At 44.7% G+C, this 22,727-nt stretch overlaps 1 pseudogene; it reads right to left on the bottom strand.

Annotated features, from left to right (window-relative positions):
• Positions 1-401: 401 nt before the first annotated feature.
• On the bottom strand, positions 402-1,961 carry LOC131749889 (60S ribosomal export protein NMD3 pseudogene; annotated as a pseudogene).
• Positions 1,962-22,727: the final 20,766 nt, after the last annotated feature.

The raw sequence follows: 22,727 nt of genomic DNA, 5'->3' as shown, positions 1-22,727 counted from the left end.
CTACTAAAGCAATCAATATAAAAGGAATCTAAAAGCTTGTTTTCTGCTTGAAGATTTAGGTAACCTCCCAGGAATCACAACTTGTGAGCTTTTAAACCCAGAGCTATAGTATGTGAAAATACTAGTGCCTCATAAAAAAGCAAGCCGATAAAATTCCGTACGTAAAATGGCCTAAATATCAGTAATAATTACATTCTGCATCACTTTTTTAATCTAAAACTTCCAAACCATCAACCTTTTTCAGTGCTTCGAGTGAGCAATCAAAATAGTCGTATTTATTCAGGTTTAAAACTAAATTTCTCTTCTCTCAATATGAAGGCATGGACGGAATAGACAGTAAAAATGATTTTGTCCAACATTCTGAGCCTATGGATGTGGAAACCATCTACAACTTGATCTCGTTAGGTCATCATCGATTCACCTTCTTCACCAGTAGCATCTTGGGAAATGTGAAGGTCTTCAAGCATCTCAGCCAGACTAATTCGAGGTGCTCCTTCATCATCTGTGTCACTTTCCACAGGAATCGTTGAATCTCTGTAAATATTCACATTTTTTCTAATTGCCTCATCTTCTTCAAGATCTTCAAGGAAATCTTGGTATTGCCTTTCATCATCTGTATCCATGTTTCCTCTGTCTCTCGCAAGCTCTTTCAGTTTCCAGTTTCTAAGACACTGACGTTTGGTACGGTCAGAGCTCTTCTTGATTAACACCACATCTAGGACTCTGTCTGATTTCATTTTGTTGACCTGCTCATCATTTAAGTTACACTTGGCCAGATCAAACCCCAACAGCAGGTCTCCAGGATTTAGAAGAGGTCCCAAATAAGTGCAACAAACATACTGTTTCTCTGTATTCATTTCAGATGTTTTCTGTACCCAGACTTCCCCGAGGGTATGCTTTTTTGATACCCTTCCAGCACCTGCCCAGCGTTTTAGATCTCAGACTATACTGCATTCCATAACAATAAACTCCTCCAGCTGTCTGGGACGGCGTAAACTATTGAAAGGGTGACTCCAGAAAGTGTTCCCGTCAATATCTGCAACTTGTAGGGAATCTGGATCTATGAGATGGGTGACCCTGGTTGCTCGAATACACACACACATCCGGTTCAGGTTCCCCGGGCTTTGTGCCCGTTTTGGAGACAGACAAACAACATTATCCTTGCCTATTGGAACAACTTCCACAGAAAAGGTGCTTTTGTAATTGTATGTGTTACTATGGATATCCTGAGAGATCAGTCTCTGTGAGGCTTTGTATCTAGTGGGAAGAGTACAGTGAAGAGATTCTGGCATCTTCTGAGCGTGTTGTTTTGAGGAATAATAGAAATCCAGACCACCATGAATCTCTTTGATACGAAGTGTATTCTGGTGCGTGCCATATTTCAAAAGCAGCTGTTCCAGAGAGTGGAAAGTTCTTTTGTGCAAAGTCTTTTGCCTGACGTGAACCACAGCCTTCCAGAAATCCTTAGCTTCCACTCTATGGCAATCTCCACACACCTGGGGCTGAACAACATAATCCAGCACAAGCACTTGCTGAAGGACAGATAGCACCATTCACCCCCTCTTTCTGAATAGTTGGTTTAACCGTAAGTCTCTTAGAATGGGGCTCGGTCCAAACACAGCTTGCATCTACGAGACGTACCTTACTCAGAGGGGCTTTGATTTTTTTCAAGCACAAAGCAAGAAGTTCCCTGGATTCTAAGGCACATTGTACCCAAGTTCCTGGTGGCTGGAAATATCTTTGGCATTGTTTGCAGAAAGACAGAGAGACTTGTTTCGGAATGCCTTGGCTGATATCTACTTTACTTCGCAGACAAGCCACGCAAACACTGGCGGATTTGGACTCATCGGGGCACCACAGTCGCAGCAGAAGATGTGTCCAGGCGTGTGCTTCACGGGTTCTGTCATATACTCCATTTTTCTGTATATCTTAGCGCCTCTGGGCCAGACCCAGATGTGCTGAAAAACCGCGGCAGGACCAGTTCCTATCGCCCAGTCCTTATTTTGTAATTTGCACCAGCAAAGCACCGTTCCTATTCCACACAGGCTCGTGCGGCCCAGATATAGAAGCTCTTACAGTCTCGTCACTCCGTTTTCTTTCTCACTATTAAGCTTTCACCTTCAGGGTTGGGTTTGTTGGACAGACCTGGGCTTCTCAACATCCATTCGTACTCTTTTGACTGTTCAATCAGATGAACTCTAACTTCACCACCTCCTAGCTGTGTCACCGTGGATAAATGCTGTCCCACGTTATGCCTCAGTTTTCTCCTCTGTGAAGTGAAGATAGTAAGACTGAAGCTGTTAGAGTTGCCATATGGGTCACCGTATGTACAACCCATAAGGCAGAAGTACGTTGGTGTGCCCGAACATGCCTGACCATGATTTGGCCAAATCCAGCTGGGAGCTCTGGGCTGTTCTGGCAGGCGGGGGTCCATTAGTGACTGACTGGGACATGCTGATTTTAGTGTAAGCACAAACTTCTAATCCATGATTTCAGGGGCCCCTCATGACCCACGGTTAGAGAGGCACCATCAGAGAAAGGACCTGCTCAGTTCTTTGTGAATTATTTCTTGACTTGTGGAATGATTATTTTATCGCGGTTTGTATATAGAACAATCCCTTCCCAGTTCCTTGAGATTTTGGTTTACCTGGGTTTACTTCTGAATACTTTTCCTAACTACCCCTCATTGGATTAATCAAGATTTGGAAGTGATATGGGTTATTTCTGTTTGTTTAGTGGCTACCCTTAACGTTTTAACATGCATACTTCTATTAACAAATAACAAAGTTTCGCAGTATTTTATCCTTCTTTTAAACTATGAGGTCATTAAAACATTACACATAGCCAGCAGTAACAATAACATTTTGGCAATGTTATTTCATCTAACCCTCTCATTATTACTATTATTACTATTGTTATTATTATTATGGAATATTTTATGGAAAATCCCAGATGTCATGTCTCACCACTTAGAAATACTTAGCTGACAAGAAGTTTTTCCCCTTAATATAACCACTATGCCATTATCAGAAAACAAAATTTGCAATAATTTCTTAATATGATCACATATCCCTTCCATACTTAAATTTCCCCAGTTGTCCCCAAAATCTTTTTACAGATGGTTTGTTTGAATAAGTAGGCAAATGTGGTTTGGCCACATATCACAGTTATATTTAGAAGAAAACATAAAATGCCCTATGGCCTGGATTTTGCTTGGTGTCCTATAATTTGTTATTTATTCCCTGAGGTATTATAAACTTGTGTTTAAATTCAGTGACTTTTTGAAATTCAGGACTTTTTGTATAGTAACACTTCAGAGATGTTTCTGTGTACTGATTGCATCACATCAAGAGGCACAGAAATATCTGGTGCCCCATGGTTTTATTGATACTAAGATTGATCAGGGTTCAGATGGTAGCAGCTAAGTCTCTCATTATGAAGTTCTCCATAAAACTTTGCACATAATGCTTTTTATTTTTTTTAACTTTTTAAAGTTTTTTAAAATTTTTAAATTTAAATTTAAATTTTAACTTTTGGCTGCATTGGGTCTTCACTGCTGTGCACGGGCTTTCTCTAGTGGTGGCGAGCGAAGGCTGCTGTTCATTGCGGTGCGTGTTCTTCTCATTGTGGTGGCTTCTCTTGTTGCAGAGCACGGGCTCTAGGTGAGCGGGCTTCAGTAGTTGCAGCACGTGGGCTCAGTAGTTGCAGCACATGGGATCAGTAGTTGTGGCGCATGGGCTTAGTTGCCCCGCAGCATGTGGGATCTTCCTGGACCAGAGTTTGAACCCCTGTCCCCTGCATTGGCAGTTAGATTCTTAACCACTATGCCACCAGGGAAGTCCCTGTAATGCTTTTTAAAAATATCGTTAAATATATATAACATAAAACCTGTCATTTTAACTATTTTAAAGTGCATTTTTCTGCGGCATTAAGCAGATCCACAATGTTATATAACGATTGCCACTATCCATTTCCAGAACTTTTTCATCATCTGAAACTGAAACTCTTTACTCATTAAACAATAACTCCCCATTTCTCCTCCCCTTCGGCTCCTGGCAACTACCATTCTCCTTTCTGTCTCTATGAATTTCCCTCTTCTAGGTACCTCATATAAGTGGAATCATACAGTATTTGTCCTTTTGTGGCTGGCTTATTTCCCTTACCATAATGTCCCCAAGGTTCATCTGTGTTGTAGCATGTGTCAGAATTTCATTCCTTTATATGGCTGAATACTATTCCATTGTATAGATGGCCACGTTTTGTCTATCCGTTCACCTGTTTATGGACACTTGGGTTGATTTTGGCTATTGTGAATACTGCTGCTATGAACATGGGTGCACTCATTTAATGCTTTTATTATTCACTGATGATATTTGTCTAGATCCATCATAGGCATACCTCGTTTTCACGTGCTTGGCTTTATTACGCTTTGCAGATATTGCATATTTACAAATTGAAGTTTTTGGCAACCCTGCATTGAACAAGTCTACTGGTGCCATTTTTCAAACAGCATTTGCTCACTTTGAGTCTCTGTGTCACATTTCGGTAATTTTCATGATATTTGCAACTTTTTCATTAGTATCATATTTGTTATGGTGATCTGTGATCAGTGATCTTTGATGTTACTATTGTAATTTTTTGTTGTTTTGTAATTTAATTAAAGTATGTACATTGTTTTTTAGATATAATACTGTTGCACACTTAATAGACAACAGTAAACATAACTTTTACATGTACTGGGAAACCAGAAAATTCACGTGATCCACTTTATCAGAATATTTGCTTTATTGTGGTGGTCTGGAACTAAACTTGCAGTATCTCTGAGGTGTACCTGTATTTCATTTTAGGTCACACAATGGCGATTTTCTAATATTTTCTTTTTATATACCAATTTTCAGAATAATGGTTTGATTACCAGTATCCCACAAAGGTGACCAATGAGGTTTTTGGGTTTTTTTAGCCAGTCTTTTTTTTTTTTTTTTTTTAACAGCTCCTCGAGTTAGTTCTTGCTTCAGTAGTCTTTTGTCACTTCTTTTATTTCTGGCACAACAAAGTGCCCCAGACTCATCTTGTATATTTCCTACCCGAAGGGAAAAAATCTCCTTTTCTCTGTCGTGCCCACCACTCTGCTCTCAATACTTCACTTCTGGACACAGCAAGTGTGTGAGTTTTTCCCACATCAAGCAATTCTCCAGTTCTCTGTGGACACCATTGGAGTGTCCTACAATTTAACTCAATTCTGACACTCTCTACCTGGAGATAGCATCAGATCTCCCAGGGGCTCAATCCCACAAGACCCTCTCTTCTCCCACTTCAGACAGCAATTGCAAGTCCAGGTTGTCACCTGTGCTTCTGATTGACTATAAGTTGGAGGTTCCCATCACCCCTCATGTTCAGTGTTTACTAGAATGGCTCACAGAACTCAGGGAAACATTTATGTTTATCTGTTTATTGTAAAGGATGTAATTCAGGCATACCCAGGTGAACGAGATGCATAGGGCAAGATATGGGGGAAGGGGTGTGGAGATTCCATGTCCTCTTTTCAAAAATATTTATTTATTTAGGCTGCACTGGCTCTCAGTAGCGGCACACGGGATCTTCATTGCAGCACGTAAACTCTTAGTTGCAGCATGCATGCGAGATCTAGTTCCCTGACCAGGGATTGAACCCGGGCCTCCTGCATTGGGAGCGCAGAGTCTTATCCAGTGGACCACCAGGGAAGTCCTCCACATCCTCTTTACACAGGCATGCCACCGGCCCCCCCACCTCTAGCACCTCCATGTGTTCACCAGCCAAGAAGCTCACCAAACCCTGTACTTTTAGAGATTTTTAATGGAGGCTTCATTTTGTAGGCATGATTGGCCATTGGGTCCAATTCAACGTCCAGAGGTTGGGGTGAAGCTGAAAGTTCCAGTGCTCTAGTCACATGGATAGTTCCTCTGGTGACAAGCCACTATCTGGTGGTTATCTAGGGGCTTTCAAAAAATCACCTCATTAACATAAGCTCAGGTGGGTTTGAAAGGGGTTTGTTAAGAATAACAACCACCTTTATAATTCTTATCACTTAGGAAATTCTAAGGATTTTAGGAGCTCTGTGCCAGGAATGGGGATGAGACAATATATATTTCTTACCATAAATCACAATATCATGCTGCTTATTTCTGAAATCAGCCATTTTTCCAATGAGACTTGGTTCTTTTGGGGTATGGTACTTAGACACCACAATCTGGGTACACACTGCTAGTGGATTGTCATTGTTTCAGGCTTTTTGGTAAAGAGAGCTAAAACGGATGTTTTTTTAAAGAGAAAACTTATAAATTCATACTATTTTAAATTCAAAATTAGGATCACAGTCTTCTTACTCCTTTGATTTTATACTTGTATATCTTTTATAATGAAAATCTTGGTTCTGTTAAATTAACATAATTATTTTATTCTAGAATATATCTATAGTGGTTTCAAAATAGTATCAACATTTATATGATAAGATATTGGACATAGTTTCAGATTTCTTTTTTCTTTCTTTCTTTCTTTTTTTTTTTTTTCCTGTTTTTGATCTTAGATTATATCCCATTAGGGATGTACAATCAAACATTGTGCTTTAATATCAATCAAAGTAAATTTTGTCCCTCTGATGTGTGTACCACCACCGTGATATGCACTTAAGCTCATTTGTTTCAGTGTGCTTTCAACTTTTAGGATTTGTTTCTTCTTTTTCGAACAAAGAAAAAACTAAAAGTTTCTAAAGTAAAAAAAAAAAAAAACAAAACTGTATGTAATATATGTTACATAATATATATTATATTTTAATTACATACAATAGATATATCCACAGAAGTATTGCTTCCATCCTTTCCTCTTCTGTTTCTTCCTAATGAAATGTAACCGTTTTCATTAGTTTTTGGCTTGTGCTTCAACAGTTTCCTTTTGAAATTATGCCACCGCCACACCCCCCCCCCCCCCCCCACACACACACACTTTCTCTTTTCTTAGACAAAAGATGCATACCTTTTAGTGTGCTTGGTACCGCGTTGTGCTTCTACCCTAAGTGTTGGGCATATGGGTTATTTGCATCATTTAGCTATTATGATCAATGCTGAAATCAATAGCCTTGTGATTACATTGCTTGCATTTTTGCCAGTGTATCTTTGGGATAGGTTGTTAGAAATGGATTGCTGGGTTAAAGGGCAAATGCAGAGTAAATGTTTTTGGTTTTGTTTTTGTTTTTTGCGGTACGCGGGCCTCTCTTTGTGGCCTCTCCCGTTGCGGAGCACAGGCTCTGGACGCGCAGGCTCAGCGGCCATGGCTCACGGGACCAGCCGCTCCGCGGCATGTGGGATCTTCCCAGACCGGGGCATGAACCCGTGTCCCCTGCTTCGGCAGGCGGACTCTCAACCACTGCGCCACCAGGGAAGCCCGCAGAGTAAGTTTTTAGGCAGTGCCAAATGCCCCTCTGTAGAGCTTTATCATTGCACACTCCCGTAATCCTGCAACGTAGGAGCCCGCCTGTTTCTCCACAGCATCAGCATTATCAAGAGAGTACATTGCAACACCGCTGTAGCTACTAGGAACGGTTATGACATTAATTCTTACCTTGAGATTCCTGTACCACATGGAAAGTACAAATTTGGACTCCTCACCTCTGTATGTTGGGGTTTTTATTTCTTGGAGGATGGGGGAGACTTTCCCCCCACCTAGAGCCTCATCAGATTGCAGTATTTCTCTGATACTTCCTAGGGTGGGAATTTTCTAATCATATTTTGTTAGAGGGGCAACCTTTGGAGGCCCCTCTTTTATGCTATGCTGTGTCTCAGTTTGGGACACAGACAAGGCCCAGACCCCTGTCCTCATCTGGGTGTTGTGCCCTCAGCCCTGAGCTGTGGGGCCTGTATCTGGATCTATTACTTACTCGGGCACCAAGTTTTCGTCTTCTGTGTTTATCACTGTGGTTTTGAAGGCCCTCTTTAATTCTGGTACCTGGAGATTGCTCTTCCTTTCTTTTTTTTTTTTGCGGTACGCGGGCCTCTCACCGCTGTGGCCTCTCCCATTGCGGAGCACAGGCTCCGGACGCGCAGGCTCAGTGGCCACGGCTCACGGGCCCAGCCGCTCCGCGGCATGTGGGATCCTCCCAGACCGGGGCACAAACCCGCGTCCCCTGCATCGGCAGGCAGACTCTCAACCACTGCGCCACCAGGGAAGGCCGTCTCTTCCTTTCTTTACAGCCTATCTGTATATGGTATTTTCTGCTTACATTTTATGTACACATTTCTATGTCTAATGGGTGGGAAGGGGTTCTTCAGAATCTCAGGTCTCCATGTTGCTGGAGGAAACTCAATGCACATTTTTATAAAAGTTATGCCAAAGCAGGGAAGTAAAATGGAAATTGGGAGTGAAGGGATTATTTGCTATGCAGAAGTATCCTTTAAGAGTGGGCTTCTCCCAGGGTGTTGAAACTAAAATTTTTTCTGTAACCAAACTGAGTTTGTAAATGTTATCTAAAATAGGGTATACCTGTTATGCAAAGATGCTGTCGCCCTCCCGGATGTGAGGACACTGGGCCGTGGGCTACACAGTTTTGCAGAGTAGGCCTGATCAGAGAGAAAAAAGAAAATCACTAAGTTATCTTTTTGGCCTCATTCCGAAGTTCAAACTCCAAACACACCACAAAACGTACTATACCAGAGAGGCCTCTGGGAGCCAAGGACCTGGTATGAACAAGAAGGGCAACACAAGATTATTTCGGTCTAAGGAAAGAGATTGAGCTGAGCTATGTGTGTAAAAGAGACACCTGTAGGCATCAGGAATGGAGTCGGGAGGCCTGGGCTTTGCTTCATTGTGAACTTAGGTCATTTGTACCCAACCGTCTAGTCTAGCTGCCCATTCATTTGTCTACCCATCCGTCTATTCAGCTATTTATCTACCCATCCAAATACCAATCTATCCTTCCATCAATTCTTCTGTCCATCCATCCATCCTTCTAAACATTCATCTACCTGTCCATTAATCCATCTATCCACCTGTCCATCCATCCATCCATACATCCATCATTACCAAACACCCACAGTTACTAGGGACTAGAACCCACATATGAGAAAGACACTGTCTCTCCCTCCATGGGACTCGGTGTGTTAGGGGTAGAATGTCATACAAATAATTACTGTGTAATGAGATAATGACTTCAGAGGAGCCCTGTCGCCTCTGTGCTGAGAGTGAGAGCACTTGAGTTTGTCTAAAGTCAGGAAAGTCTTCTCGGACGAAGCATTTGAGTCAGGTTCAAACTCAGGTTTGAGTTCAGACCTGAGCAGGAAGTTGCCCACTACCTTTGGCCTCAAGTTCCACCTCACCTGTGCAAGGGTGGCATGGGGCCCAATGACATCCATCTAAAGACCTGTGCTTTCATGAGTGGCAGGTGCAGATGTTGTATTGGGCGCCAACAAGAGGCATGGAGGGCTAGTGGGGAAGCAGAGCCAGTTCAAGACTTGGCTGGGATTGGGGCATCCCATCTTTGAGGGGCCCCCAGACTTTGTCCAAGAACTGGTTATTGCCCATGGGTAGCTGGAGGAAAAACTTGCTGTCCCCAGTTACTTGTTTCCTGGGACAAGGCTAGAAGTGGGCTTTCCAGACTTGTTCTGGGCTCTGGGCCCATTGTCTGTAGTGTGACAGGAGCCCCATGAATTTTAATAGCCTCCATTCAGAGTGATTAAAACCTTAATGAAATTTAATTATCTTGATGTTAAGCATTTTGTGTTAAGTTATTGCATTCTGACCACTCATTGTTCGCTGCAAGCTCAGGGCAGCATACCTACCTCTGCCTTAATGGAAAGGAAAATTGAATATGTTTAAATGAAATTTCCCCCAAAATAATTGCCTTCAATGAAACACCAAGTAGGCATCAGGATTGAATTTATAAATCGGGCGGCTGCAGAGGAGAGCTACTATGTTTGGAATGGTTTTCATTAATCCAGAGTCTCCAGAAGGAGCAAAATGTGAAAAGTTCAGAATATAAGTGACAGGTGTTTATGGTTCGCAATTGCATGAAACAGGCTCTTAAACGCAGGTTAAAGGCCTCCATGAAATATAGAATATACCTTAAAATGTGGCCTAAATTTTTGCCATTTTGGACTTTGCATTACTTACCTACAGAATTAGCAGGGCTTTCGGTTAATCAACTGTCAGCATTAACTGTGGTTGAGCCAAATGCTTATAAATACCGGTAAGCACAGTTTGCTTGGCCTGTTGCATTTTTTTTCTTTTTTTTTTTCTTTTCTTTCTTCTTCCCTTGGGCCTTCCAAAGGCCTTCAGCTGATGGAGAGCTTTTAATTTCACATTTTGGCCCCCACCGCAGGTGATAAACAAAGGTTTCCCCGCTGCTCTGGCTGGGGTCAGTTATCCCGCCTCCCTCCCCGTAATCACACACAAAAGGTGCCTGAGATCCACAGCTAATTTGCGGCCTCTGTTTAGCAGAATTTAATAGCAGGTATTACTGCTGCCGCGGTAATTAAGGACCTTTGTCAATAAGACGGAATAGATGGCCACACTTGGTTGTAATCAGTGGGCTCTCGAGAGCCAGAGGAGTGAAAAGGGAGAGAAGCAATCCATTTTGTGAATAACACAGTCCTCCCCGGCCTCCCAGCCTCCCTCCCTCCCAGGTCGGGCTGTGGAATAAAAATCCCCCAGGCAATGAAAGTACAGGAATAAAAGTACTTACCCTCCAGCCGGTGATTTTTTTTTTGACTTTTTATTTACTCTACTGAGCTTTCTTATTTGCTCCAGGCTGCATCTGATGAAGTATTGTTTAAACCGCACAGAGCAAAATGGAGGTAGGGAGGTGGGGAGAGGAGGAGGAATTTTAACCAGGTGGCAGGGAGGCGCCCCGCTTTAAGGTGGATAGCCACTCGGTTTATCAATTATTTCTCTGGGATACAGAAAAAAAAAAAAAAGACAAAACCAAGTGGCTTCGTGAAGAGGTGGAGGGTGTCATTTAGAGCTGTCTCTGAACATTCATTCAGCTCTAAATGGGTCGCCTGTAACAAGCGCAAAGTGAACCTGGGGGAGCATTGTCACCCTCCGCCTCGTCCCTAATGTACCACTGAATGGCCCGGAGGAGGGGGCGGCAGGGGAGGGGAGGGGAGGGGGCAGGGGCTGGCGGCCACAATTCAAAGAGACCTTCAAGGTGTGTGCCCCTTGTAGTAATTGGAGAGGAAGCTGCCTTTCCCTCGCCGATTCCCTGCCTTTTTACTGGTTTTAACAAGCATGATGCTTTTAATAGTGCTTTGAGTACCATCTCTTTATACGCCTCTCTCTTTTTCAAGCAGCTTTAACTATACTCCTTCTGTCGCTAATGTCTGAAAAACTTCTACCTTTAATCATTCCCCCATGAGGTGGCAAACAAGCAGCCCCTCTCCTTTAGCAATTTCGGCTGGGTAGTCGCTGCTGGCTGGGAAGGGAGTGGGTGGCGGCGAGGGAGCAGAGGGGCTGCGAGGGGGTGCGTTGTGGGCATCTGACTCCAGGTCCAGGGCTGGGGGACATCCAAGGGGCTTCTTGTTAGGGGAGGGCCGGGGGTCAATTTTTTTTGTCATCGTTTTTTGCGGTACGCGGGCCTCTCACTGTTGTGGCCTCTCCCGCTGCGGAGCACAGGCTCCGGACGCGCAGGCTCAGCGGCCATGGGTCACGGGCCCAGCCGCTCCGCGGCACGTGGGATCCTCCCGGACCGGGACACGAACCCGCGTCCCCTGCATCGGCAGGCAGACTCTCAACCACTGTACCACCAGGGAAGCCCCCGGGGTCAATTTTAAATGCTCAGATCTGCAAGGTGGAAGACAAAGATCCATTTGACCACTGTTAACCATCCACTTGGATTTGGTTCATTCAAAAAGATTGAAAGTAGTCTTGTGGCTATTCCAGGACACCTCCCCTTGCCGACCCCCAATCCAACATGCACAGTTTGCTTCTTTCCCATTTAGGAGCCAATCCCAAACTGGGCTGTTGAGTGAGGTCCTTCTGTGAGAGGAGCTTAAAGGGTTTCACATGCACCTCTGGACTGATGAGGGATTCAGGATGGGCTGGTTCCAAGCGCAGGCTCATAAATACAGATGGAGAATGAGGGGTCTGTCCGTCCTCCTGGGGAGCAGTGCATGCGCACACACACAGCTTTTGGGTCCCTCAAAAGTGTGGCACAGGTGAGGCTGTAGGGCCTCTGGGAAGGCAGGGGCAGGGCGGGGGCAGGGAGAGACGCGGTGGTCCCTGTTTCCTCATCCATTCCATTTTCGGCTTCTGAACATGGGCTTCTCTTTCTGGAACGATTTGTCGAACCAAAGTTCAGCAGGTGTTTTAGAGGTGAAAACCTTCCCAGGGAGAGTCTCTGGGGGAGTGGAGGAGACGGGGCTTCTTTAGAGCTTCTCAGCATCCCTTCTCCAAAGATGTCACCCTGGAAAACATCCCTTTGGTCCCCTTCTGTCCACGCTTGAGGGTTCAAGTCCCGACTCTGGAGCAGTATAGCTCAGCTTGTTAAGCCAGTTTTCTTATCTGTAAAATGCAGGTGAGAGTTGCTTCTTCCTTCTCAGAGGGGTTTGTGAAGGTCCACAGGGTGATGCTGGAAAGACACTCAAACTCACTGCCTGAAGCAGAGGGAGGTTTCCTGTGCATACTGGACGTTGTTTTTCCTCTAAGGGGTCATTGGATTTTTCTTAATTATCTGAAGGATGGGGATGGGCTTGCTGCCTGATTCTGGGGCTCAGGACAGCAGAGCATGTTGTGGGTTTCCAACAGCTGTTGAGTTGTAACTGTGCCAACATACTTATACCCCCAGGCAGCCACGGGGATCACTTAGGAAAGTTGTGCTTTGCACAAAATCACAGGGGAGAAGTGAGTGCAGAGGTGGCTGGCCAAAGAAAGAGGGAGACATCTTTCCCAGGTCTGCCCTCCTCAGGGCCATGAGAGGAGGGATGTTGTCGCAGGCTGAATGATGCCCCCTAAAGATACAGTCGACCCGCCATGTCCCTGGGGTTCTGCATCCACGGATTCAACCAATGGTGGATCCAAAATATTTGAAAAAAAAAAAAAAATCCAGAGTTCCAAAAGCAAACTTTGAATTTTCCATGCTCTGTCAACTATTTACATGGCATTCACCTTATGTTTACAACAATTTACACAGTATTTATATTGTATTTATAACGATTTACATAGTATTTACATTGTATTAGGCATTGTAAGTAATCTAGAGATGATTTTAAGTATAATGGAGGATGTGCATAAGTTATAAGAAAATACTAGGCCATTTTATATAAAGGGGTTGAACATCCTTGGATCTTGGTATCCACGGAGGGCCCTGGAACTAATCCCCTGTCATCTGTGGATGTTACCTTTCAAAAACGGGTCTTTCCCCCCAGTTTTATTGAGATATAATTGACATATAAAATTGTATAAGTTTAAGGTGTATAGCATAATGCTTTGATATATGCATATATTATGAAATGATGACCATAAGTTTAGTTAACAAACATCACCTCACATAGTTATAAGAAATTTTTTTCCCTTGTGAAAAGAACTTTCAATATCTACTCTCTTAGCACTTTTCAAATATACAATACAGTATTGTTAGCTATAGTCACCACATTGCACATTATGTCCTCAGAATTTACTCATTTTATAACTGGAAGTTTGCACATTTTGACCACCTTTACCCATTTTCCCCATCCCTTACCTCTGGCAACTACTAATCTGTTCTCTATTTCTGAGTTTGATGTTTTAAGATTTTACATACACTGTAAAGCAATTATACTCCAATAAAAATGTTAAAAAAAGATTTTACATATAAGTGGATCATAAAGTATTTGTCTTACTCTGTCTGACTTATTTTACTTAGCATAATGCCCTCAAGGTCCATTCATATTGTCACAAATATAGCAGGATTTTCTTCTCTTTTTCATGGCCGAATAGTATTCCATTGTATATATGCACCACATTTTCTTTATCCATTCATCTGTCAATGGACACTTAGGCTGTTTCCATGTCTTGGCTATTGTAAATAATGCTGCAATGAACGTGGGAGTGCAGATGTCTCTTTGGGATAGTGACTTTGTTTTCTTTGACGTGGGATTGCTAGGTCCTATGGTAGTTAGTTCTCATTTTAATTTTTTGAGGATGGTCCATACTGTTCTTCATAGTGGCTGCACCAATTTACATTCCCACCAACAGGGCACAAGGGTTCCATTTCTCCACACTCTCTGCAGCATTTGTTATCTCTTTGCTTTTTGATGATGGCCATTCTGACAGGTGTGAGGTGAAAGTCTTTTCAGATGCAATTAAGTTAAGGACCTCTAGATGGAGAGATTATTCTGGATTATCTGGGCGGACCCTAAATACAACCACACATGTCTTAATAAGAGGGGCAGAGGAAGATTCAACACAGACAGATGCGCGGAAGGCAGCATGGAGACGGAGGCAAGACTGGGGAGATGCTGCCATAAGTCAAGGAACGCCGGCGGCCACCAGAAGCTGGAGAAAGCGAAGAATGGACCCCCTAGAGGCTGCAGAGGGGCCGCAGTCCTGCCGACACCTTGATTTTGGCTTCTGGCCTCCAGAAGTATGAGAGGGTAGATTTCTCTTGCTTGAAGCCACCCACTGTATGGTCATCAGCATAGCACCTGCGGAAAGCTACCCCCGATGCCCGGAGGAAGGTCCTTTTCCATAAATGAGTCAAGTGAACACTTGCCAAGGGCGCAAATCGCATCTGGGATGGTGCCGTTTTGTTGGAAGACCTAGAAGGGCTTCTGCAGACGGCACCCCTCCAGAGCCTGTCCTGGGCCCAGCTACGTCTTCCCTGCCAGGCCTGGGCAGAGTACGTGGCATATGGGGCCCCGAGGAGTGTTTGCTATGTTGTGCTGAATGATCACCGGGAATTAGAAAGGCGGCAGAGGCTTTCCTCCTAAATGTGATCCTGAGAAAGGCACTGCTAAATACAAGCCGAAGTCAAGTTTGGCAGAACTTAGAGGAACAAAGCCTATTCTTTTAGCTCCAGTAAGGAGGATCGTCAATTTGTTCTAGAAGCAAAATAATTAAAGGGCAACGTTCACCAAATGGACATTATGGTTTATTGCAGTTCTGACAAAATCGCTAGCAAATCTGAATATCGGTGTTCAGAGTGGAGGGTGGGCGAGAGAGGATTTCTGCTGCTGGGCGGGAGCCTGTGGGCTATAACCCACCACGCCCTGGGCCCTCCCTCAGTGCCTTTGCTCCACAGCTGGCTCCTAAGCGAAGAGAATTCCCACTGTCCTGCAAGTTCAGGCAAGTGGACCGGGCCAGAGGGGAGGCCAGAGCCGTCTGCCGTGAGAGCCCATTTTGGTTTTGCATCCTGCTCAGAGCACTGGCTGGGGCTTGGCTGTGTTTGTATGAGCTGCAGATGCTAAGCCCGCGTCTGGATGGTGAGGTTGGTAGTGTGGGCACAAGGCCGTGTAGCGGAGGCTGCAGAGCAGGGAGAGCCCGGCTCAGGCAGCTGGGTGAGTCCCAGCTGTGTGACCCACGGCAAGTGTCTTAACTGCTCTGTGCCGCAGTTTCTCTACTGGGAAAAGAGGAGAAAAATCTAGCAATCTCATAGCGTTGTTGAGAAGCTGAGCTACGATAAAACTCATACGGTGCCTGGAGTAGTGCCTGGCCTGGGTAGTAATGCTCCAGCCGGGTTTGATGCTCTTATTACCTCTGGAAAGAGCAGTGCTCTCTGAGTTGGCAGACCTGGGATGAGCCCTGTTCCCGCCCCTCAGCGAGGCCCTCTCTGCGCCTTGGTCGCCTCGTCGTCCGTAAGCCGTGGCGGGTAATGAGGAGCGTCTTGAGGGACAATTAGGAAGATTAAATGGGAACCTTTGTCGAAAGCATCTGTGGCTCATGTAACCCCGAACATACAGGTGCTCCTTCCGTCTCGGCACGCCTTCTACAGCTTAAGGACATGTGCTCTTCCGGCAGGTTCTTCCTTGTCTCCGATCTCGAATTTTTAGGCAGCCATTGAAGCCCGTTGACTCCATCTACCAGGTTAGCTGACAGTCGTTCATCCCCTCGGGGCCTGCTCTGTGCCCACCACGGTCCAGGGCTTGTAAGAGGGGGTCGGGGAGGGGCGTCAGACTCTGTCCCTGTCCCAAGAAATGGCCCCTCAGAGGGTTACCAGGTAAAGCACAGGATGCCCGGTTAAATGTGAATTTCAGATACTCAATAAACACATGTTTTAGTTTAACTATGCCCCAAACACCGTATGGGACATCCTTATACTAAGAAAGTATTCACCGTTTATCCGAATTAGGATGTAACCGGTCGTCCTGAATTTTTATTTGCTACCTCTGGCAGCTCAATGGCTCTCCCTGCTCAATGAGAACGCCAGGCTGGGGTCGTGCCCATTGGTTTGGGGGGATCCCTCTGAGATTGTTGGTGGCCAGGATCTGACTGTGCTCTGTCCCTTCCTCGGCCGTGGGACCCTGGGCAAGTCCTCCTCTCCTCCGTCCTGTGCCTTGGTTTCCTCCTCTGCACTGGATTATCTTTCCGTGGTCCTTTCTGGTTCCCGTTCCTAGACTTCAGAGTTGGTAGAAGACATCCAGCCAACCTGGTGTTTTGCTACTGTGTAGACACAATAACCCACTAGCCTGATTGCATCTTTCACTTCTCAAACACTTGTTCTGCTTCATGTAAACACAATCCATGTGCCTCTGACCTGCCCTTTCAGTCCCAATTCTCAGCACTGGAAAGAAAAAGTCTCCTTGTAACATAGTCCAATCCCCAAGCTGGGTCTCTAAAGGGCATTTTGAAACCCTTTTAATTTCCAATCCATTAAAAAAATAAATCTTCGGAGGGTTTGCTTCTTACCTAGCAGCATGCTTTTTGGCTCGACAGCTGTCTGAAAAACATTCCATGACATTCCATGACTTCTCCAAGTGATTTAAAAGTTGCTCCAGCTGAAATATGGGGTGATGTCCGCTCAGCTGAAAGGGTGCCACTTGTACCTAGGTAATTCTGTTCACTTGATTTTTTTTTTTTTCTTCAGGGAATTACTTTCATAAGGAGAAGGAGGAGGAGTACATTTTACTCAGTTATGAAATGGATGTTCGGATCTAACTTGTGACTCTATTTCTAATCGGTTCTACCTTTCACCGTACCTCTGGGAAGGGCGATGTCTTAAACCATGGCTTGTCTTTGGCAATAATTACTTTTGGATGGGAGCAGAAAGTCCATCTGGGGGTTCTGTCCTGTGAAGTCTGTGAATATACGTAATCCTTTTAAGATCTAAGCCTCCCACTCACATCTGAGTTTCCTTCTCTTTAGAGATTAAAATGCTGCAGCCACTGTTTGTTTTGAGCAAAACAGAGTGCTACGAAGTTCTGTAATAGCTCACTGGGGGGTGTGGAGCCACAGATTTTCTTATTAATCTCACGAACATCTTAGAAGTTTCGTCATGCCCCCCAAATGCATACACTTCATTCGCTTTAATTTCTCAGCAATTCCTCCTGCTGCCTTAAGTTGTGGTTCTGTCAGCTTTGTTTCCCCCACTCTTCTCTCTTTCTTATGTCTCTCTCCTCCCTCCCTCCTTTTCTTCCTTTGTGGATTCGAACTTTTTAGCCTCAGTAAAAGGGCTGATGTCTGCCTTCGGGAAATCTTACTTCCATTTTTTTCCCCCAGAAAAATGGAACAGGTTTCTTTTAACTAGTGCAAGGCTCTCCTCTCTAAAAGATTTTTATTATTGAGTGCCCGGGGTCCTTAGTTTCAGACATTTATCTTCTAGCTAAGCAGGAACAAAAGCGGGAGGCAGCCTCCTGCACCCCGAGTTTCTGAGTAAATCACCCAGTGGTTAAATTGAAGCGGCCGTGACATCTTCTTCATTGTGTCACATTGGGCTTGCTCGTTAATTTATGAGCTTTAACTGTCAAAATAGTTTGTGCAACGGACCCTAAAAATGGTGATGGATAATATCAATCAATCGGGTTTTATAGCCCTGGTTTCCCTTGCAGCAGGCCTGCCTGCTGTATACAGCCTGTGAAGAGGAAAGCCACATACATGGTAGATGTGCCCCAAACGAATACAGAACACTCCCAAAATGCACCCCTTCCTGGAGGGCTCTAGGATGCTTAATGCACCAGTAATGCTCCACCCCCGTGGTCCTCGTGATGACAGCCGGAAGTGTTTGGATCCCTTGGGAGGGATGTCCTCATCCTGAAGTACCCTGTTATTTCAAGATTACCACCTTCCATTATTCTTATAATGAGGTCATCTCAAAAGGGCGCCTCTGAAGGCCAGCGGGTGGTGATGAGGTCTGGCAGACGGGCAAAATTCAGCTCTAATGAGGTGGAAGTTTTGAAAAATCTTTGTGACTATAGAATCTACATATCTACTCAGTAATTCTTATGACCTATTTACAGATTTGAAGTGCCTTCAGATCCCGGCCTACTTACCTAAGTTTGTTGGGGGTGGGCCCCTTGATAATGTGGGACCTCCTTTATATAAATCTTCCGTGTTCCTTCTATGATGCCCTGGCTAGGGGTTGGTTATTATGTAGATCTTTTTCACTTAAAAAAAAAATCACAAATACAAGTTAATTATTGAAAAACTTGAAAAATACGGAGAAGTATGGAAAAGAGAAAACCCTTCCCTTCAATCCGGGGCCCACCTCTGTTAGCATGTATTGTATTTTCTGGCTTCTGTGCATGTGATTTTACATATTTGAGGTAATCTGCCTAATACAGTTTTGTCTCTTGCTTTTAAAACAATTTTCTAAGCATTTTAATGTTTTATGTTTGATCTCGTTGTTGGTAGGTACTGTAGTTTATTTAGTCAACTCTTTTGTGTTGAGTGTTTTAATAGTTTATCATACTTTGTTGTTATCAACAAAAGGGGCCAGGTTGAGAGGCTTTCTGAAACAATTCCACGTTTAATGACCTCCTGAACTGGACAGTTCCTGGTCTCCAAATATCTTCTCTCATTCCAAGGACAGTATGAAGTCTCAGTGCCCTCTGGATATGAACTCTCACTAGGGGGCCCTTTCCATGCCTTCTCTATGGAGCTGATGAACTCCTATTCATCCTTCAAGACCTGGCTGAAGCAGCCCCTCCTCTGTAAATTCCGGATTCTCCCTCTCCATGGAGTCGGCCACACTCATGTGTTGGCCTCCACGTTAGCTCATCAGGGAGCTCACTGAATGGTATTTAGCCATCTCTCTGGTCTCCCTCTGTTGGCCTGTAGATGCGCAGTGCAAGCTAAGTCATCTGCCTTGGTAATTCTGGCCACCCTCGGCGGGCCAGGACCATGTGGCTTGCGTGGAACCTCTAGTTTCCTGAGCTGTGCCCGGCATGCCCCCAGATAAACCAGTCATGTAGACGTACAGCTCAGGTGTTTTTGGAGGACAAACACCTTTTCAAGCTCCCAGGACTCTTCCTTGATTTCCACTTTGGGCACAAAGACATTTCCTCCAAATGTCCCTGTTGTTGATAGCTTCTGTCAGAATTCATGCCGGCATTTGCACTGAAAACTCCTAATTTGACATTTCTCTAGTGAGTGTAATGAATACGAAAAAGTGTCATTTAGAGCTGGTTTTCTCTTTGTGCTTTGAAAAATGAAATGCACATAGTGATCTGTAAATGAGATAATTACCTCCCTACTTTGCTAAAGGGCACCTACTAGTGATTTTTTAGCTTGTTTCACTTAATGAAAGCTTTACAAAATGGGAAGCCCAGAGCTGTTAATAGACTTGTTGTAATAGGCTCTGAGAAAAGGGGGGGGGGGAAACCCAGTTGTTCCAAACTAGTAACAGAAATAGACTGATGAAACAGCTGGCAGCTCAGACATAATTTTAGGTCTTGGTTGGGTTTAGAGCAAATGTAATAATAGCTGCAACCAATATTTTTAATATTACTGATCTTTCAGCAATAATTACCTAGAACTTTTAATGTCTGCAATTAGAACGCTAGCAATTCAGTGGTACAGACCAGTGGTAGTGTGCACGAAATTGGATACTTGCTATAATTGGTAATTAATCACTTTTCATTACCAGGAAGGGATGTTGCAGTTATTCTGAATAGATACAGCATGCTAATTACAGGAAAACACAAACCTACATATTTGAACTTAGAGCTTTTAGGAAAATAAGCAACTCACATCAATATTTTATATCTGGGAGGAGATTAGCCCACCCAATTAAACGATGAGGAAGCGGCCATGTATATTTTGACAAGAACCCATTAGGAAAGAGGTCCCTTTTTCCTAAGGGTCTTGATCACATTTCCATTCATTTCTGTGGGTAATTAAAATTCTCATCCTTTATGCAGATTTAGAAATGGTTCCAAATAAATATTTACATGTGCGTGTCTCCCTTGGTGAGCCCACGTGATTGTAGGGCTCATCTACTGCGTCGTGGGCACAACGGTGCCTCCCGCCTAGACCTTTCTCTCGAGGCCAGGTGTCCCCTGGGGTGTCCATCAGCATCACGTCCATTTCTGCCGTCTTCATCTCCTCCTTAGGTGCCCATTCTGTGAATGGGACCATCATTTCCCCAGACTTGAGACTTCAGTTATTTTTCTGGTCTTCTCACCACTTTGTCCCAAACCTACCTCGTCCGTCATCAGATCCTATGACTTCTACCTTCATGGTCTCTGCTGCCTTTGCAGCACCCCCCCCACCCCCGCTCTTCTCACCGCTGCTGCTCATTCAAGGGGCTCCATGGTATCTGTCAAGATTGCATCCCAGGAAAGCACAACCTGTGGAGAAAGAACTTCTAAAGAGAAAGTGTGTCTATGAGAATTACTGTAAAAAACCTTAATCCATGACTAGGTCCCTGCTCCCTATTGATACTAACCCCCGACAGTCAATAACCTAGAACATGCCTTTCATAGATAATGCAGGACGGACCCTTGGGACAAGCCCAGCTGTTTCATCACAGACATGTGGCCATAAAAGCATATTCCTCTGGTGGGAGGGTGGGATTATCCACATCATTCACCTGTGTCACCTTCACACTTGCCTCTGGAAGACCAGCTCCAGGCCGGGGGCAGCAATGAAGAGCTTGTCGAGGGGCCAGAAGCCCTGGGTTCTCTGCGTTCTTCCTTAGACAGTGAAGAAAGAATGAAGTCCTGACTGTTTTCTTCTCCGAATATTAATATCTGTGATACACCCGCTCTCTCCCGGCCAAAGCTGCCCATGCCCCACCAATCATATCACTGCAAAATTGGGTCATGATGGAGAAATGGGGCCTATGTAGATAAGCCACTTACAGCAAAATGGTGTACACAGAAGCCAACAGAAACCACGGACCCCACACCTCTCACAGTGATCTTTGGAATCTCTTACCTGTTCTCCTGTCATGAGAAGATTTCAAAAGTATCTCTGAGCCTTGGCAGTTCCAGGTTAGCTCTGGTTACCGACTTCCACACACTGGCCTCGGTTTAGATTCAGAGGATTCCTCTTTTTGTTGTTGGCAGTAGACAAATTAAATCATTCCTCGTGGGTATGTGACCAGAAGAGCGGATGCCTGATTTTGACGTTGCAGGTGGTGGGCCTGCCCTAGGACTTCAGCAATGGACACCTCACCGTTTCTGCCCTGTGACCAGTCACTTTCCCCGACAGGCTCATCAATGGCATCCTGGAACCAAGTTAATACACAGACAGAATTTAAAAAACGAGACGTGAAATGAATAGCCATCCTCATAAAGCACGAGCCTCTTATTTCCATTTCCCCTTCAACACGGCCCATTCCATGGAGCTTCTTTAGCCAGATTTCATTTTGTTCCCTTTTCCATCATCGCCAGAGTCCCTGAATTGCTTCCTCGCCCAACGGCACAATTTCAGCCGCGGACTCTTTCCTCCGCCTTTGTCACAGAGCTGAGTAATGATGTGACAACATGTGATTGGGCGATTGATGTCAAATGTTAGCAGCAACATTCATTTTCCCCTGAAATGGACAAAGAAGAGTATTAGTCATTTAGAAATTTCGTCTAGAAGCTACACCTCACGAGTGATATCCCCAAATTGAATTGGTCTGAAATTTAAAGTGGCTTTTAAGTTCTTCTCCTTTGATTGTTCCTCGGGTCACGCAGCATCGTGAGAGGCCGAGGGGGCAAGTTAGTGACGGGAACTGCAGATGTCATTTGTTAGCTCCCCGACTCCGCTGCAGAAATCCATTCCTCCAGTGACAGGATGTTCCTGAGGCCTCGTGTCCCATAGAGAAACGTCCTGGGCTTTGGAGATGGGCGGGTCTGGGCTCCAGGCTTGGCCTTATCACGGCTTCCCCTGTGAGCCTCAACTTCCCCATTTGTGAAATAGGGTTAACAAGGATGATTACTGTCATCCTCACTTTGCAGAAATAAGAATATAAGGTCTAGAGAGGTGAATTAAGGGGCCCAAGTACAGAGTGGTGAAGGGTAGAGCACAGCCCTCTCTGGGGCCACTGAGTCCCCAGCAAGACCTTGTCCCATCTTCCAGCCTCACCAGGAGGGCGCCGGGCTCTTCACATACGCTCCATGCAGATAGCAGTCCTTCCAACCACAACCAACCAATGTGTGTCTGTGCGCGACTCGTGTTCAGAGACACGGCTCCCCCAGGATCCCCCAGAGGTCCAGCCAGTGGAAGCCAAAGTGGCCCTGGATGAGAGCTTAAAATTCCTGCTCTCTGGGATCAGCATTTTTCAAGAAAAAGAAATGTGCAGCAGTCTGTGCTAGTTATTTAACGTCTAGGAAGGCTCTTGCCCGCTCCGAGCCCTCTGTGCT

The sequence above is a fragment of the Kogia breviceps genome, chromosome 2, assembly GCF_026419965.1.
Source record: "Kogia breviceps isolate mKogBre1 chromosome 2, mKogBre1 haplotype 1, whole genome shotgun sequence".
Lineage (NCBI taxonomy): Eukaryota > Metazoa > Chordata > Mammalia > Artiodactyla > Physeteridae > Kogia > Kogia breviceps.
Note: the sequence above shows the minus strand (reverse complement) of the source record. Positions and strands in the feature narration are given on the sequence as shown.